The sequence below is a fragment of the Chlorocebus sabaeus genome, chromosome 5 (genome assembly GCF_047675955.1).
Source record: "Chlorocebus sabaeus isolate Y175 chromosome 5, mChlSab1.0.hap1, whole genome shotgun sequence".
NCBI lineage: Eukaryota > Metazoa > Chordata > Mammalia > Primates > Cercopithecidae > Chlorocebus > Chlorocebus sabaeus.
Genome location: NC_132908.1, coordinates 82388576 through 82401298, shown reverse-complemented (window position 1 = coordinate 82401298; position 12723 = coordinate 82388576). Strand labels below are relative to the sequence as shown.

Sequence of the window (12723 nt, the reverse complement as noted above, 5' to 3'; positions counted from 1 at the left end):
AAAACAAAAACAAAAACATCCGCCATCATCTGACTGGACCACATTTGGTTTATCCGTTCATTCATTGACCCACAACCCACAGTTGGCTTGTTTCCATCTGTGGCTACTGCGAGTCAAGCACTGTGAACACGTGTGTCTAAGTCTTTGTATGACCATGTGTTCTCTTGGGTAGTACCTAGAAGTGAAATTGATGGGTTGCATGGTAAATAAATGCTTAACTTTTTAAGATTCTGCCAAACTGTTTTCCAAAGTGGCTGTATTATTTTACCTTCCCAGCAGTAATTTAAGCATTCTTACCCACCCTTACCAATATTTGTTTTCTTTTTTTAAAAAATCACAGCCATCCTAGTGTGTATGAAAAGGGATCTCACTGTGGTTTTGATTTGCATTTCCCCGATGACTAATGATGCCGAACATCTTTTCACATGTGTGTTGACCATTTGTATATCTTCTTTGGTGAAATATCTACTGAAATCTTCTGCCCAGTGGTGTTTTTGTTTTTGAGACAGGGTCTCGCTCTGTTGCCCAGGCTGGAGTGCAGTGGTGCGATCATAGCTCACTGCAGCCTCTACCTCCTGGGTTCAAATGATCCTCCTGCCTCAGTCTTCCGAGTAGCTGGGACCGCAGGCACACACCACCATGCCTGGCTAATTTTTTACTTCTTGTAGAGACGGGGTCTCCCAGTGTTGCCCAAGTTAGTCTGGAACTCCCAGGCTCAAGTCGTTCTCCCACCTTGACCTCCCAAATTACTGGCATTACAGGAGTGAGGTACTGCACCCAGCCCAGTCTTTTGGGGTTTTTTTGGTTTTTGTTTTTGTTTTTTTTGAGATGGAGTCTCACTCTGTCGCCCAGGCTGGAGTGCAGTGGCACGATCTCGGCTCACTGCAACTTCCACCTCCCGGGTTCAAGCTAGTCCCTGCCTTGGCCTCCTGAGTCTTTTTTTTTTTTTTTTTTTTTTTTAAAGATAGGGTGTTGCTATTTTGATGATGTGGCCGACTATCCCCTCTGTTGGGACATGCTTTTTGTGCTAGGTACAACGGCCTGGTCTTGCTTGAGTCCGTTTCCTGTTGTCCCTTTAACACCTGGGTGGCCACTGTGTGTGACTCTGATCCACGTCCACTGAGGGACAGCACAGTGAGCATCCCCAATCAGACTGCCTGACGGGAACCCAGGCTTTGACCCCCACTCACCTCGGCAAAAGTGAGGACACCGCTCCATGCATCAGTCACTTCATCTGCAAAAGGGGAACCAAAATAGTACTGACCTCAGAAGTCTATGCAAAGTTTGCATTTGAAGTAGTGCCTGGAACTTAGGCAGCTCACAACAAATACTAGTTATGATTTGTCTGGTTCCCTCGACTTCATGGTGAATTTACTCTCACGCTCACTCCATCTTCACAGCGGTCCTCTGAGTGGTTCTCCTCAGCCCATGCTGGGGTGAGACACTGACAGTCAGAGAGGCCAAATGACATTGCTAAGGTCTCACACAGCCCAGGAGGGGCTGCTGAGGCTTCAACCCAGGTCAGGGGATTCCAGATCCCCTGCCACCTTGCTCCCCCATGGCTGCTCCCAGGAAGACAAAGTGAGGTTCATTCCATCCATCTGAAAGCTCAGGCAGAGGCTGTTCTGATATCCCTGTGCCCCACGCTGACGCCGCTCAATACACCAGTGTGTGCCAGGGGCTCAGGCATAGGGCTCAGTGGTAAGAGACTCAGCTCCCGCTGCTGTAAGACTCAGCCCTGAGGGAGGCAGAGCTGTGAGGACACAGGGTGGGGATAGAGGGCGCCGGTGTTTGGGGACACTCAGGAGGCCGGTGTGGGGCATGAGGAGGGGGCATCTCAGAGCGGGGGCTGTGGAGCCACAGGCTGAGCCTCCTGCATGGATGGGGCATCCCTGCCTGTTCCCCCTGCCAACCCCGCTCCTGGGGCCTGTCTCCCCAGAGCCTGTACTTTTTGAGACAGTGTCTCACTCTGTCACCAAGGCTGGAGTACAGTCATGCGTTCTTGCCTCACTGCAACCTCCACCTCCTGGGTTCAAGCAATTCTCATGCCTCAGCCTCCCAAGTAGCTGGAGCTATAGACATGCGCCACCAGGCCTGGCTAATTTTTGTATTTTTAGTAGAGACAGGGTTTCACCACATTGGCCAGGCTGGTCTCGAACTCCTGACCTCAGGTGATCTGCCCACCTCAGCCTCCCAAAGTGCTGGGATTATAGGTGTGAGCCACTGTGCCCGGCCCTGTACTTCTTTTTGTTTGTTTGTTTGGCTTTGTTTATTTATTTTCTGTTTTTGAGACAGGGTCTCACTGTGTCGCCCAGGCTGGAGTTCAGTGGTGTGATCTCAGCACTGTGTCTGGCCTGCAGCCACCTTTAACCCTCCACCCTGCTTAAGAAACCATTGTTGGGCTGGGCGCAATGGCTTACGCCTGTAATCCCAGCACTTTGGGAGGCTGAGGCGGGTGGATCACAAGGTCAGGAGTTCGAGACCAGCCTGGCCAAGATGGTGAAACCTTGTCTCTACTAAATATACAAAACATTAGCTGGGCGTGGTGGCACGCGCCTATACTCCAAGCTACTCAGGAAGCTGGGGCAGGAGAATTGCTTGAACCCAGGAGGCGGAGGTTGCAGTGAGCAGAAATCGCGCCACTGCACTGCAGCCTGGGCTACAGAGTGAGACTCTGTCTCAAAAACAAAACAAAACCAAAAGAAACCATTGTTGAATAGGAAACCGAATGTCACAGGTGCACCACGTGTTGGTAGGACGTGGGGAGTTGTGAATGGGAAGACGGTCTCCCTCCTGGCCCCACTCTCCACCCCCTGCAGGACCCCTAGGAGGTGATGACCCCTGGGCTCGGGTCCCTGCAGAGTGGAGTGTGGCTGCAGGGTGTTCCTCCTTGTCCTGCACCCTGAACCCAGAACTTTCCTGGGAGCTTTTCCTCCTGACATCCACAGAGCAGCTCCCTTGTACCTGCCGGGGCTTCCTCTACAATCACTGGCTCATAGAGGCTTTTTCCTGCCCGTCCTGTCTACAATTTTGAGTCCCCATCCCCACCCTTTATAGCCTCCGCTGTAAACGTTTTCCCCGTAGCACTCAGGCGCTGATACCCACGAGGGGCAGGGTTTGGCCTGTCTCTCTCAGCCGCTATATTCTCAGGGCCTGGAGTGGTGCCTGATAGGCGCCAGTAAATGTGTAGAGCTCTTGTCAAACTGTGCACAGGAAGCTACTCTCCCAACCATTAATCCCCAAGGGGAGACGGGGTGGGGGAGAAATTGTTCTAATTCTCCTACTTCCTCTGCAGACCGAGTCTCCAGGTCTGAGAAGGAAGGACTTAGAGGGCTTTGGTGTCAGGGGCCTACCTTCCCGTCCTGCACCCCACACCTGAAGAATCCCAGCCTCCAGCGTCTGCCTTTCCCTGCACTCCAGGGGATTCTGATCACAGGCAGGTGTGGGGCTGCAGCCCTGGCCTCGTCTCCGGGGTCTGCAGGCTCACTGCTCCCTGCAGCTCTTCCCAGGTGGTGGGACAAGGTGAGGCTGCTGAGCAGGACTCTCCTCCCAGAGCCCAGGGATCCCCGCTAGCAGCTGCCCGTTACCAGCCCCCACCCCCAAGATGAAGATCGAGTTCCTCAGGCAGGCACCTCACCTGGCTGCCAGGAAAGTGACGTGCAGGTGAGCTCTCTGCTGCTAGATTCAAAATTCTCTGTCAGAGCCAACTATTAACATCACCTGGGTCAGCCTCGACCTCCTAGGCTCAAACAATCCTCCCACCTCAGCCTCCTAAGTAGCTGGAACTGCAAGCATGCGCCACTATACCTGGCAAATCTTTATATGTTTTTGTAGAGACGGCAGGGGTTGTGTGTGTGTGGGGGGGTGTCTCACCATGTTTCCCAGGCTGGTCTCAAACTCTTGGACTTGAGCAATCCTCCCACTTTAGCCTCCCAAAGTGCTAAGATTACAGGCATGAGCCACCACACCTGGCTTCACCTAGGGGTTTTTACATAACACCCATACCTGGGCCCTACCTGGGCCAATTAAATCAGAGCCCATGGGGCAAGGCCAGGGCCTGGGTATTTGCTTCATTCATTTTTATTTATTTATTTGTCAGCTCGCCAGGTGATCCTGGCATGCAGTCAGGGCCGGGAACTATTGGAAAATACTCAGGGGTTCTCAGTCAAGAGCATGGTGCTCCCAGGGGACAGGTGGCAATGTTGGGAGATATTTTTTGGTTGTCATGACTTTGAGGAATGGCTCTCCTGGCACCTCGTAGGTAGAGGCCAGGGATGATGCTCAGCACCCACAGTGCGCAGGACAGCCCCCAGCACAAAGGGTGACCGGCGCAGATGCCGACCGCACGGACGCTGGGAGAGTCATGCTGGAGTGTAAACCCACTGTTCTCACGGCAGCAGCCTCCTGGGGGAGGAGGCAGTCAGATTCTTTCCATTCCTCATCTCAGTCTGTACAGTTGACAAAACACATCCTCCTCAGCCTCCACTCATTACTGCAGCATCCCCTCCCCCAGGGCTGAGGCTTGGGCCAAACTCCGCTGGGATGAGCAGCTCCTGTCTCTGCTGGAGGCAGGAGAGCGCAGGAGTGGAGACAAGCAGTCAGAAGGCACTCCTCCCTGGCTGGGAGACCCATGACCTGTGACCTCCCTAAGTCTCGGGCCCCACACCTAAGAGGGTCGTCATGAACAGGCAGTGACGTGAGGGCTGCCTGCACAGTTGGCGCCAGGTTAAATACATAACCTGATAAATAAGGAAATCCCCAGTTCTCCTTTGAGGAAACAGAAGCCCAGAGACAAGCTGATCTCCACTAGTGTCATCCCTCCTGCACCCTTCCAGAATAAGAAGGCAGGGTGAGGGCAACTGCCTGTCATCCCTAGGGACTTCTGCGGCCACCATTAGAGGAGACAGTTCACAGCGGCTCTGCCCCAAAGCTCCCTGGAGAGGAGCAGGACATAGGACACTCAGCAGCCCAGGAAATAGCCCCTTGGGACCTTCAGGAGGTGCTGCACTTCCCCAGGGACCCGCTGATTCCTGAGGGGCTGGGACGCAGGGAGTCCCTGGGAAGGGCAGGAACTGGCAGTGCAGGGGAGATAGATATTAATCAAATCTTTGCACAATCATGAAAGGGAACCTGGCTCTAGGGCAGGCACAACTGGGCTGGGAGGTGACTGACAGAGGGAGACACTGTGCTGTGGGGTCTCGGAGCCTTCGTTCTTAGTCGCCTAGGCTTGTCCATCTCAGTTCCTCAGGAGCCTCGGTCTGGTCCCTGCCTCCCCACACCCAGCGAAGGGACGGCACACAGCCAGGCATGATGATTTGCCCACAGCCAGCTTGTTGAGCCCCCTCCCCATCCTGCCCTGAAGTCTCTAAGCTCTTCCTGGCTTTCTAGCCCCTCCCCAGGGATGTGCCCTCAGCAGACAGCCACCTGCACAGGCCTCCCCCAGCCCAGCAGTTGGGGCAACAGCTTTGATGGGTACGCCCACCACCCCAGCACCGGCCAGCAGCAGGTCCCATCCTGCCTCTGGAGGGTGGGGACGAGTGGAAGGAACGTCCTGCCCCTTCTCTTTGTTAGAGGCGGGGGAAAGGGGGACATGATACATTTCCTGCCTGTCAGTCTGGACTCTATAAGGTCAGGGGAATCTAAAGATCGCCCCATTTTTAGGAATGACTCAAGCAACAGCACACGGCTAGGACGATGACTCCATTTCCTGCAACTCTTTGCCACATTCACCAAAGGAATGTCACTTTCCTGCTCCGTGACTCAGTTTCCCCTTCTAAGCCTCCAGAAATATATAGGGCACGGGGTGTGGAGACCTTGGGCTTGTAGGGTGGAGAGGGTACCACAGGCTTGTGACAATGACATGGAAAGCACAGGGCAGGCATCTTTCTGTTCCTCCTGCCCCACTGGGCAGGTGTCTGCAGAGGCCTCCACACAGGTAGGGCTGATGGAGGGAGTGTGCCTCCTAAGAAGCCCATCTGGCCAAAAGACCTCTGTGTCCACACCGTGGGGAGCTGGGCGATTCCTCTCCCTGAAGCTTATCAAGGTCATCGCCAAACACCTGAAGCTTCCCGGGGGGTCAGAAGGCAAGCCCTGACCTCCTTGTAGGGTGCAACCCCAGGTTCACCCCGAAAGTGGGGTGCAAAGGCTTGCTTGGAGAGCAAAAGGGAACCCCCACAGCCGGAGCCACAGGGAAGGGGCACTGCCTACCAGTGCCTGGGGTCCTGCACCAGGGGAGGGCGGCTGCAGACGGCGAGATGGGGCGGGGGAGCTTCTTGTGCTCGCCTCCCCTCTTCGCATCCGGGCAGCGAGGTTCACTGGAGCCGGGCCCGCCAGTATGGGAGGAATCCTGGTGCCCCTTTTCACCACCCAGGGCTGGGGTGCAGGGCCGCAGGGAGCCGGGCACACAGCCCAGGAGAGGGGCGCACGGTGGGGAACCCAAACTTTCCCCGGGACCTCCCAGGGCCTAGCGGGAGGAAACAGGCGAGCAGCGAGGGGTCGGGACCGCCGCCGAGGGCGCCGGGCGGGTCCTGGCACGCTCCCCAGGGAGACGGCGGGCGGGCCCACTCCGCCCAGCGCCCGGCCCGTGCAATCCTGGCGCCCGCGGCCCGGCGGCTGCAGTCAGCGCCGCCCTCCAGGAGCGGGGCGGGACCGCGGGAGGCGCGCGGCGGCCCGAGCGCCGGCCGGGCCATGACCCCCGCTGCTCTCTCTTGCAGGCTCGTCGCCGCGGCCCCCCGAGCCAGACCGCCGCCGCCACCACCAGCACCCGGGCGGGCCTCGCGCGCCCCGGGCGCGGCTCCGCAGTGAGCCCACCAGGAAGGAAGCGGTGAGTGCCCCGCGCCTCGTGCCCGCCGCCCCTTCCCCGGGACGCCCGGCTTCCTCGAGCAACGCGGCCCCTGCCGGGCGGCGTCCACGCCCCGCAAGCTCCAGCCGCTGCAGGGGCGCGGCTCGGGGGGCGGTGGGGGACCCACGCGGGCCCGGGCGTCCCCCCAACTTCTTGTAGACTTTGCTGCGAAGACACAGGCTTTAGGAAACTTGGCCCGGCTCTGGCGGCGCTGTGCAACTTGCACCGGCGGTGGGGGTGTGTCCCCGCGCGGAAGCCTCTGGCCCCCACTCCCCACCGGCCACCCCGCACCGTCACGAGTTCCTTGGGAATGGACCAGAATGCCATTCCTGAGAGCTGGAAGGCAGCCCAGCGGGGGGCGGGGGCAGGAGGCCTCCCGAGGAACCATTTCCCCTCTATCGAGTATTTCCAAATCTATTATTTATGAACCGCCTCACTTAGGGGCCCCCCTGCGCTGCCAGGGCATCAAAGCATGTTTGCAACCGCAAAGGGCGACCCGTGTGGACGCACGCGCGCCTTCTCCTGGCTGGCTGCGGTCGGGCAGAACTGGGGGAGGCCTCAGTAAAAAGGGGCACCCGCAGCTCCCCCCAGGGATAGGCGGAGGGCGGGGTCCGAGGGCGGCTGGGACTTCTCTCAGACCGCCTCTGGCTGCGGGGCCCAGATAGGATCAAGGGAAAATCTGTGCAGGCTGGACAGACTTTGGAGCCGGGAGAAAGAGGGAGGAAGGGAAGGCTGCGAGGCAAGGGCACTTCTGAGATAGTGCAGGCCTGGGGGAACGAACGCCTCAATGTACAGGTGAGGAAACTGAGGCTCTGAGAGGCATACCCTGAGTCACAGGCTCTGGCGTTTCCTGCCTAGACCCCACCCACCCAACGCTATGGGGAGGCTCCTGTCCTGGGCTGGGTTAACTCCAAAAAGCACCCTCACCTGTGCAGGCCACGCCCTCCTTGGGTTCTGCGCCCCCGCCGCTGGAGACCGGGTCCTGCGGATGGGAGGAGGCCGTGTATTTATGGAAACACTTAATCCCTCTGCCAGCCCCAAGGAGGCTGAAATCTCACCACCTAATCTCCTCTCCCTGGAAGCGCCTTCCCATGCCGGTGGGGTGCACCCCAGACCCACGTAGGGTGTATTTTCCCAGCCCAAGGTGTAGGTCACCTCCAGAGACTGGGCAGCGTCGCCTCAGTGGACACTGAAAAAGAGAGCAGTGATGTTTCATGCTTACCAAGCACTCCTCGTGCACCAGACCCTGCGTTTTCTGTTTTAATCCCCTGACCAACTCTCCAACCAAATACTGTCAGCCCCGTTTTAAAGATGAGGAAGCAGGGCCAGGCACAGTGGCTCACGCCTGTAATTGCTAATACTTTGGGAGGCTAAAGCAGGAGGACTGCTTGAGGCCAGGAGTTTGAGACCAGCCTGGGCAACATAGTGAGACCCCCCCAGCTACAACAAATTTTTAAATTAGCTGGGTGTGGTGCATACCTGTAGTCCCAGCTACTTAGGAGGCTGAGACAGGAGGATTCCTTAAACCCAAGAAGTTGAGGCTACAGTGAGCTATGATCACACCACTGCATTCCAGTCTGGGCAACAGAGGGAGACCCTGTCTCTTAAATAAAAAAAAAAAAAAGAAAAAATCCCCAAAAAGTTAAAAAATAAAAATGAGGAAACAGAAGTTTGTAAAGGCAAAGTGACTGACGCAAGGTCACATGGCTAGAAAATGGCAAGGCCAGGGCTGGAACCCTGAGCCATGGTACTGAATTCCTCTGACCTACAGTGGAAGCCAGGCTAGGCCTCTGGGCCTGCTGAGAATAATCCCCCATCATTAAAAAGATTAGTAAGTAGTGATGGGGCCCAGGCACAGTGGCTCACACCTGTGATCCCAGTGCGTTGGGAGGTTGAGACAAGGGCATCACTTAAGGCCAGGAGTTTGAGACCAACCTGGGCAACATAGTGAGACTCCTTTTTCTAAAAAAAAAAAAAAAAAAAAAAAAAAAAAAAAAAAAAAATTAGTAAGAGGTTGTAAACAAAAAAAAAAAAAAAGAAAAACTTGAAGTCTCCCAATCATCTGAGTGGATCACTCCCCTCGGCTAAGGGCATTCCAAAGTTAACCTGAAAAGCTAGTTCAGGCCATGATGGGAAGTGGGGTCAGACATGCCTCATTATACTCTCTTCCTTTTTGAAATTCAGGCCCAGCTGACCAGCATTAACATCAGTGCAGACCTTCAGATTAATAGGAGAGTTCCTTTAAGTCTGATAAGAAACATGTACAATCTATTCTCTCTCGAGCCAAACCCCTTATGGTAACCCAGACATTCCTTTCTATTGGTTCCAGGTCTTTAGATAATAACTCTTTTGGGGTTTTTTTTGTTGTTGTTTATTTGGATAGAGTCTTGCTCTGTTGCCCAGGCTGGAGTGTAGTGGCGTGATCCTGGCTCACTGCAACCTTTGCCTCCCAGGCTCAAACGATTCTCCTGCCTCAGCCTCCTGAGTAGCTGGAATTACACGCACATGCCACCATGCCTGGCTAATTTTTGTATTTTTAATAGAGATGGGGTTTCACCCTGTTGGTCAGGCTGGCCTCAAACTCCTGACCTCATGATCCTCCCGCCTCAGCCTCCCAAAGTGCTGGGATTACAGGCGTGAGCCGCTGCACCCCGCCCAGATAATAACTTTTTCAACCATTTGCCAAGCAGAAAATCTTTGAATCTTCCTATGACCCAAAAGTCATGTCCCCCCATTCCCACCTACTCCCTGCTTCAGTTCTCTCACCTTTGCAGATGGAACCAATGTAAATCTTTTTTTTTTTCTTTCCTTTTTTCTTTTTATTTTGGCGGGGGGACAGAGTCTTGCTCTGTTGCCCAGGCTAGAGTGCAGTGGTGCGATCTCGGCTCACTGCAAGCTCCGCCTCCCAGGTCCACGCCATTCTTCTGCCTCAGCCTCCCTAGTAGCTGGGACTACAGGTGCCCACCACCAAGCCCGGCTAATTTTTTTTTGTATTTTAGTAGAGACAGGATTTCACCGTGTTAACCAGGTTGGTCTCGATCTCCTGACCTCGTGATCTGCCCACCTCGGCCTCCCAAAGTGCTGGGATTACAGGCTTGAGCCACCGCGCCTGGCCTTTTTTTGTTTTTGTTTTTGTTTTTTTGAGATGGAGTCTCACTCTATCACCCAGGCTGGAGTGCAGTGATGCAATCTCAGCTCACTGCAACCTCCGCCTCCCAGGCTCAAGGAATTCTCTACCTCAGCCTCCTGAGTAGCTGGGATTACAGGCGCCCACACCACACTCGGCTAATTTTTTTGTATTTTTAGTAGAGACGGGGTTTCACCATGTTAGCCAGGTTGGTCTCGATCTCCTGACCTCGTGATCCGCCTGCCTCGGCCTCCCAAAGTGCTGGGATTACAGGCTTGAGTCACCCTGCCCGGCCAATTTTTGTATTTTTTTGTGGAGACAGGATTTCACCATATTGCTCTGGCTGGTCTCAAAGCCCTCTTATTTTTCGGTAAATGTTTTTATTGATGTATAATGTACAGAAAGGTGCTTGAATCCTAAGGTGTTCAGCTCTGTTATTTCACAGTGGCCCAGAGAGGGCAGTGGGCAAGTATTTTGCTGTGAGTCACATGGCTCATCCGTGGGAGGCCAAGCAGGTGGGGATTTCGGTGGGCCTTCTGCCCCAACCCCATCCTGTTTCGCTTCCTGCTGGTGAAGGCTTCCTGTGGGCCAGGTGGAGGTCCCAGCCACTCAGAGAGGGGATCGCTGTCCCTGCAGGACCGTGGCTAAGCTGAAGGCAGCCCTTCCTTTTGCACTCTGTGGACCAGGAAGGAAGCACATGAATGCTTGCAGCATCACTTCCCAACCCAGTTCCTTTGGCTGGAATTGCGGGAATTCGAGTCCTGCTGCAGAAAGAAAGTGGCTTTCCTAAAGAAGGGAGAAAAGCACCATGTGTGTCGTGAGCCTGCTGGGAGCCCGCTTGCCTGCACTCTCTTCCCTGCTTGCAGTGTGACCAGGCCCAGAGAACTGAAGGGGCTTGCCCAGCCTCCCCCACCACCCTGCCCCACTGGGATTGCAGCCCACTCACCTGGCAAACAGTCACATTCCTCAGCTGTGACTCCTCTTCAGCCCTACCCTCTTCTGGGTCCTCCCAAGAGGTCTCTGTTAGGCAAGCAGGGCAAGGTGCCACCGTGACTCAGGGCCTCCATGGGGTTACTCTGATTTCATCTGGGAGGTGGCTCTGCAAGAACCAGTTCATTCACTTTCCCTGTCTGGTTCTTCAGGTCCCCATCTGGGACAGCCAGACGTTAGAAATCAGATGACCTTGAATAGAGTGGTCAGATTCAGCAAATAAACACAAGGATAACTAAGTTATCCAGCTAAGTTTTTGTTGTTTTTGTTTGTTTGTTTGAGGTGGAGTCTCACTCTGCTGCCCAGGCTTGAGTGCAGCGGCATGATCTCCACTCACTGCAACCTCTGTCTCCCAAGTTCAAGCAATTATCCTGCCTTAGCCTCCCCAGTAGCTGGGATTACAGGTGCCCTCTGCCACGCCCAGCTAATTTTTATATTTTTAGTAGAGATGGAGTTTCACCATGTTGGCCAGACTGGTCTTGAACTCCTGGCCTCAAGTGATCTGCCCACCGCCTCATCCTCCCAAAGTGCTGGGATGACAGGAATGGGCCATCGCAACCAGCCCCGGCTAAGTTTAACTGCAGATAAACAAAGAAGAGTTTTTATGAGCGTGTCCTCTGCGATAACTGGGCATCCTGTATTTTACCTAGTCACCTCTCTCTGACCACTTCCAGCTCTAGACTTGTATGAGTCTCTCCAGGATGGGTTTATCTCATACCCTAGAGCTGAACTTCTGTGATCCACAAAAGCAGTAACGGAAGGGAATCGGCAAACATTGGAGCCAGCTTTGATAAGCAGGGTCCCTCCAGCCAGCAGGAGATTCTGTCTCTGCTAGGCAGTGAGCACGGTCCCTCCAGTCAGCAGGAGATTCTGTGTCTTTGATAAGCAGGGTCCCTCCAGCCGGCGGGAGATTCTGTCCCTGATAGTCAGTGTACAACTTGGTTGCTTTTGACTTTATGAAGGAACACAGCATTTTGCTTTTCTGTTTGCGCTGAAAATCTGTAGAGGGCGAGCTGGCAATCAGTCATGTTGTGGGCTGGTAATTTGTGGCACCTGCCTTCAAGGCTGTTGCAAAAACAAACACAGCCAGCATGGAAGTGGGACCTGTCCCTGGAGATGCCCTTGACCTTAGAGAAGCTGTGTGGCATGCATGACATCTGACGTCCTTCTGTGTTGCTGCCCCTTAGGAGGGGGTGGACCTCTGCAAAGGAAGTCAGTGTTTTTTTTGTTTTGTTTTGTTTTTTTAAGACAGAGTCTCGCTCTGTCACCCAGGCTGGAGTGCAGTGGCGCAATCTCGGCTCATTGCAAGCTCCGCCTCCCGGGTTCACGCCATTCTCCTGCCTCAGCTTCCCGAGTAGCTGGGACCACAGGTGCCCACCACCACACCTGGCTAATTTTTGTATTTTTAGTAGAGACGGGGTTTCACCGTGTTAGCCAGGATGGCCTCAATCTCCTGACCTCGTGATCTGCCTGCCTCGGCCTCCCAAAGTGCTGGGATTACAGGCTTGAGTCACTGCGCCCAGCCGGAAGTCAGTTTTTCTAATTGTGCATCTTTGTCACCAGAGAGAATCCCGTGACCATTTGGCGACAGGGAGATTTTTTTTTTTCTTTTTTTGAGATGGAGTTTCATCTTGTTGCCCAGGCTGGAGTGCAATGGCGCAATCTTGGCTTATCGCAACCTCCAACTCTCGAGTTCAAGCGATTCTCCTGCCTCAGCCTCCCGAGTAGCTGGAATTACAGGCATGTGCCCGGCTAATTTTGTATT

The 12723-nt window shown here is 54.6% G+C and overlaps 1 protein-coding gene across 2 annotated transcripts in view; it reads left to right on the top strand.

Moving 5' to 3' along the window:
• Positions 1-6618: 6618 nt before the first annotated feature.
• C5H16orf74 (chromosome 5 C16orf74 homolog) overlaps positions 6619-12723 on the top strand; it is a 50243-nt gene continuing 44138 nt past the window's right edge. The window contains exon 1 of one of the 2 annotated variants that reach the window (XM_007994263.3): positions 6619-6823. The gene's annotated coding sequence lies outside the window, so the exon portion shown is untranslated. Of the gene's footprint in view, positions 6824-10655; positions 10664-12723 lie in introns of those variants that run through there. The other variant, XM_073015626.1, reaches the window with a different exon arrangement.